Source organism: Pinus tabuliformis, chromosome X, assembly GCF_031772625.1.
Source record: "Pinus tabuliformis cultivar Carrire ecotype Pingquan chromosome X, CPIR1, whole genome shotgun sequence".
NCBI lineage: Eukaryota > Viridiplantae > Streptophyta > Pinopsida > Pinales > Pinaceae > Pinus > Pinus tabuliformis.
Genome location: NC_142308.1, coordinates 712,790,529 through 712,796,965, shown reverse-complemented (window position 1 = coordinate 712,796,965; position 6,437 = coordinate 712,790,529).

Genomic DNA, 6,437 nt, shown 5'->3' with positions numbered 1-6,437 from the left:
GGTTCTTTAGAACACATGTGCCTTAGCCTCTCCACCAATTTTAAAAACTAGAGAACTTTCTATGCTACCAAAAACTAATTGTAACCACTTGACCCATTATGTTTGTTTATCATATACAAAGCAACGAAGATATCCTTCCAAACATGTGTTCACTATCTTAGTTTGCTCATTAGATTGAGGATGATAAGATGAGCTATGATCTAATTGAGTACCAAGAAGGGAAAATAATTTCGTCCAAAAATTTCTAGTGAAAACAAGATCTTTGTCACTTACAATAATCTTTTTGTTTCCATGAGGCTTTTGAATTGTTTCCATAAATCCAGTGGAAACTATACTTCCTTTAAAAGGATGAGATAATGCACAAAATTGTGCATACTTCATAAGTCTATCAACTACCACCATGATGAAGCTCTTTCCTTCAAACTTGGGTAAATTTGTGATAAAATCCATTGAGACCTCCTCCCAACATTGACTTGGAATGGACAAAGGTTGTAACAGATCGGGGTCTTAATTGTCTCAACTCTATTTTGTTGGCAAACCAAACATTCTACCACAAACTTCTAAATATTAGATTTAAGGCCCTCCCAAAAAATTTCCTTCTTGATCATGTGATAAGTTTTTTAAAATCTTGAGTGCTCTCCCAAGGGGAGGTGTTGTTATAGACATTTTTGTGTCTTACAACTCCAAGCATGAAATGTCCATAAACCAAGGGCTCCTAAGTCCCTAAAAGTGTTGTTCTAACCCCTAAAGGAACAAGGTCAACAGATTACAGCTTCTCCCAGAAGTTCTCCACCAGAAACTGCTCAGAATAAGTCAAAACAGGATCATTTCAGTTGCTCCACTGGCTAGGTGCGTTGCATTACACCTAAATACAATGGCTAGGTGCGTTGCAATGCACCTAAATACACTGTGAGGGTGCGTTGGGCGAGAAATGACAAATGGCAGTGTCATTCCGCGAGGTGGAGAGACAATGGAAGCTTCCAGAATCTTCTCCTGTGACACTTGCCTCACTAAATTCGACCAAGGATGAGTAAGAAGCCTTCAGTCTCCAAGTGGAAGCAAGAACTGACAGAGAGAAGATACTAATCAAATCACAAGCTGACTCATCCTCCTTACACATATCTCTATATGGATCCCTCATCTCAGAGATCCAGAGGCTGGAATTTTGCACATTGTAAGGAATTGCTATTGGTTTTGAGACAAACATCAGAGTATTGGGTGATCTATGCTTTGTTGGAGGTGAAGAGGGGCTTCTTTGCTGGGAGGTTGATGCTGGGTCAGGAACCATCGGTTGTAACTCCTCCTGGATCTTTTCTTGTTTATCAATAAAAACTATTTGAGTTTTTCCTCCATGCTTTTGTATCATTGATGCTTGTTACATTTGTATGGTTAACTTAAATCTGATCCTAAGTTGTTTATGAATATAGATCCATGTCTTTGTATAGTGTTCTTCTTCTGTGATCTTACAAGTACTTGGTGAAGCTAGGCAAGTAAGGGAGCAGGTAGTTGGAGGCTGTCAAAGAAGAGAGGGATTGGATCAAAGGATTAGCGCAAGACACAGGTTGGTTCTTTCTATTCCTCTCTATCTATAGTTCATAAAGGAAATACAAAAGTAGTTTTTCTCTGTTTGTTTCTAAGGCAGCTGTCACACCTTAGTGGGATAGAGCAGTTCTAAATAGACACTTTTCCCGGTAACAAAATGGCGACTCCACTGGGGAATGTCTAATTAGTTTGTTTGTGTATCTCTTTGTTGTTTGTTTCATAAACTTATAAGTAGCATTCGAACTGCATTTGCCATGACAAATGCAAAGTAGACATCTGCTGCTTCAATCCATTCACTGGATCTGTTTATGATTTGAACAGTTGATTCACAAACTATCTGATTGCCCTTGTGATAGCTCTTAGACCCTCCTTAGATCTACCACCGATTGTGCATTACTGATTGCTTTTACTCGGCCAAAAACCAAAGACTGAACTGCAAACTGTGACCCAGAACCCGGACAGATTCTTGTTTCTGGCCCAGCGCAGGTACTGTTAAGAGATCCTGAATTTCAGCGCACTTCCCGAAAGGGCAACCTCCGCTGCATTGCAGTTTCTCTGTGTTACAGGTGCGCTGATCAGATTAGCCCTGTACAACTATGGTTCTTGTGCTTCATTCTTTCCAATTCTGTCTCTAATTTTTTCTGCCTGTGATCAGTATATGTCTGTTTAAAACCCCTTTTCCTTGCTGTTATTTCGCCTCCTTTGTACAAAAGAACTGTAGATGTTTTTGTGTGTTTGTTGAGTCGTTTACAGCTTTCCATTGCAAAAGTAGAATAGTCGTATTGTCATCCTTTGATTTGGATCTGTCGCAAGTGTCGATTTCGATCATAGGAGAAAGTTTGATTGCTGTTGATGGTCGATTATACTGTTACTATTGCCTTTGGTCTGAATTTGTGATTTTCTAGTGTCAAGTACAAGTGTTCATTTCAAAATCGCAAGGTGTCGTAATCATCTCTGTTTTTGATTTCGAAAAAGAACTTGTTTATATTTGTCGCTTGAAAAGAAATTCAGATTTGTACATCAACTTTCTTTTTAGCATCAATACTAAGAAAGTCGAAAACAAATACATGCATGTGCATTTGCATATAGACAGTCTGTTTGGCTTGATTTAGGAAAGTGCATTTACAGTGTGCTCTTTGCTCTTTGTGAAAAGATTGTGTCTTTCTTTTCCTCTAGTAGCTAGGATTTTCATTGCACAAAAGAGATAAAAGTTTGTTTATCATCTTTAGATTGCATTTTATTAATTACATCTACATCTCTTGGTGAACGCACCTAGCCAGTGGAGCAGCTGAAATGATCCTGTTTTGACTTATTCTGAGCAGTTTCTGGTGGAGAACTTCGGTTAATTGTCTCCTTCGACTACAATATTAGTTTGTTTATTGGTTTGCATATGATCTGATTGCCCTTGTGATAGCTCTTAGACCCTCAGATCTACCACTGATTGTGCATTACTGATTGCTTTTACTCGGCCAAAAACCAAAGACTGAACTGCAAACTGTGACCCGGAACCCGGACAGATTCTCGTTTCTGGCCTAGCGCAGGTACTCTTAAGAGATCCTAAATTTCAGTGCACTTCCCGAAAGGGCAACCTGTGCTGCATTGCAGTTTCTCTGTGTTACAGGTGCGCTGATCAGATTAGCCCTGTGCAGCTGTGGTTCTTGTGCTTCATTCTTTCCAGTTCTATCTCTGAATTTTGCTGCTTGTGATCAGTATATGTCTGTTTAAAACCCCTTTTCCTTGTTGTTATTCTGCCTCCTTTGTACAAAAGAACTGTAGATGTTTTTGTGTGTTTGTTGAGTCGTTTATAGTTTTCCATTGCAAAAGTAGAATAGTCGTACTTTCGTCCTTTGATTTGGATCTGTCGCAAGTGTCGATTTCGATCATAGGTTGAAAGTTTGATTGTTGTTGATGGTCGATTATACTTTTACTATTGCCTTTGGTCTGAATTTGTGATTTTTTAGTGTCAAGTACAAGTGTTCATTTCAAAATCGCAAGGTGTCGTAATCATCTCTGTTTTTTATTTCGAAAAAGAACTTGTTTATATTTGTCGCTTGAAAAGAAATTCAGATTTGTACATCAACTTTCTTTTTAGCATCAATACTAAGAAAGTCAAAAACAAATACATGCATGTGCATTTGCATATAGACAGTCTGTTTGGCTTGATTTAGGAAAGTGCATTTACAGTGTGCTCTTTTCTCTTTGTGAAAAGATCGTGTCTTTCTTTTCCTCTAGTAGCTAGAATTTTCATTGCACAAAAGAGATAAAAGTTTGTTTATCATCTTTAGATTGCATTTTAGGAATTACATCTACATCTTGTGGTGAACCCAAAAGGCAAACTTCATAAGCAAGATCAACTTAAAATAAATTCAATGAATCTAACAACACTTTGGAACTTAACGCACAACATTTAGAGGTCTAGGCTAGAGACGTATTCCGGCATCGTAAAGCGTGGTAACTGTTGTCCTCACTGATGGTTGGGTGATTCCTCCACTTTGAGACGATAAGTGCCAGTACGGACTTGTGCTCCCACATACCGTCGAGTATATTTTGGGAGACCCCTATAGGCTTAAATCCTTTATCCATAGGAAGCTGTGTCTGCCGCCCTATCGATCGCAATGCACTGAACACAACATTCGGGAAGATTGACTGCCGTACCGTAAAAAGTATTCTGCAGTTTTGCGATTGGTTTGGTACTCCCTCTACCTAGAACTCCAGAGCAGTCCCTTTCGTTCCTTTTCAGACTCCTTAACGGAAAAGGTCCATCTGAGCACTTGTCACTTCAGGCTCATTAAAAATCGAAGGAGACTAGAGTCATCTTTTGTTTTTTCTCGACTCTTAAAAACTAAAAAAACAAGTTGTGTCAAAGCGTATAAAAATTTATTTTAAACGGAATATTCCTTACCCTTTTGTACGTTGATCTTGGGTTGAGAAAATGGAGTCTACCAACCAAGGAATTCCCCTTGGAGGAAATCCTAGTCCCTTCTCCTCTTGGGGAGATGTTGTTGCGCCCCATATGGCCACATTGTCGCTTCCAGGGCTGACAATTGGTTTGCCTGTATGGCTCTTCTCAACCTCTGTTGTTCAGAACACCACTATTCCTGAACGGGTAAATTATCCTCATCTATGACGCTAATTCTAGACTGATGTCATGTGAACCCGACCGTCTATTCGGTCCCACCTCCAAGCAACCTAGTTGTCTCCTTCGACTGGAATCAACTAGGCAGACCCCGTTTACCAGCAAGAGTACCACTCCGAATTATCATTCAAATATATAGAATGGTTATGGCTAGTACCATCATAGATGAGGGGGCTTCTGTGAGTATCCTTTCCTCAACTACTTGGAAAGCGCTTGGTTCACCATCGCTTTTGCCTAAGATGAGAAATCTGACAGGTTTTGATAAAGGAACCAGTTGACCGTTAGGGATCCTTCCCGATGTGCCCATAACATTGAGAAGGAAAACAGTTCACATGAACGTAATGGTAGTTCAAGGACCCCTGGATTACAATCTACTCCTTGGATGAGACTATATTTATTGCATGGGAGCAATTGTCTCCTCACTCTTTAGAGTAATGTGTTTTCCGCACGAAGGAAGAGTGGTCAAGCTCGTGGACCAGCTTTCATTTCCCGGATCATACAGAGCAAATAGTCATATACCATCCCTGAATGGTCTTTTCACGCAAGAAATGTCTCAATATCCAGTCCGTCCTCCCGATGAGCGCAAGTAATTCGGAGGGATATGACTGAAACCCAGGGGGCATGCACCCTGGTCTGCTTCGGCAAGAAAACTTCGGGTATAGGGTAGGTTTCCGCGGGAGAATATGACTAGTCTGTACCCCGTCCGTGAGTGGAAAAGAGGGTTATTCTAGAAAAATATTCTCTTGTCAAAGTTATGTGAGTGGAGTAGCCTCCTTCACTCACCTTTGTCTATTTCGGTAAACATTGCCGAAGAAGTGTTTTGTTTGCGCTGTGAATAAAGCGATCTTTGGGTAACCTGTAAGAGGTAGGCCTCTCTCGGTAAAACAATGTTTTATCGGAAAGAAGTAGGGGTAACCTTGAAACTCTATTTTATACCTGGGGGCATGCAAACCTTTTGGAGTGTAAGCAAAGAGTGATCATTTATCTGTTTTTTGGATTGGTCGTTTCCTAACTTGCATAAAGAAAGGATGTGGGGCAAAACTCTAAAAGTCGTCGTTTTATATGAGACATTTTTATCACACGAATGGATTAATCAAGCAGTTTTAGCACATAGTTCAAGCTCGTTAAAAAATAAACATAAGACATGAGCAAATGTTTCCACCCGCGTTTAAGCTCGTTAAAAAATGAACTATTCCCCGGTAAATAACCACCGTGAATGTAGTACTTCAGCCATTAAAGCCTTGGTTGTGTTTGCACCATCACCTCCACTTTTTCATTGGCCGATCATTCACCTCCATTTGATTGTTTACCCATTTTGAGGAACAGCTGCGAAGAGTGATTTCACTAGCCATCCTTGTGACACTGCCGTGATTGGAAAATTCCAAACCTTACCTGGAATCAGCTGCTACCCTTTTTATCACTCGTTCCTCAAAAGACGAGTCTTCTTTAAGCTCTTTTCAACTGACTCGTAAAATATGAAAAGATTGCCGAGTCCTTGGCCTTCCAGCTCGTTAAAGGGACAGGAAGTACTATCCCTCATCTAGATTTTAATCTTTTTGGACCTGAGGGATTATTGCACAAAAAGATCGAGCGCTTGTTTTGTTCGGATCATTAAAACTATCGAAAATTCATCCCTTCTGTATTGTTTTATACTTTTTCGGACTTAAGGGATTAGATGACGAAAAAGGAATTTTGGAGTTACCTTTACGTAACTTTCAGACTCTCTAAAATTGAAAAGGACCGAGTTATCTTTGTCGTT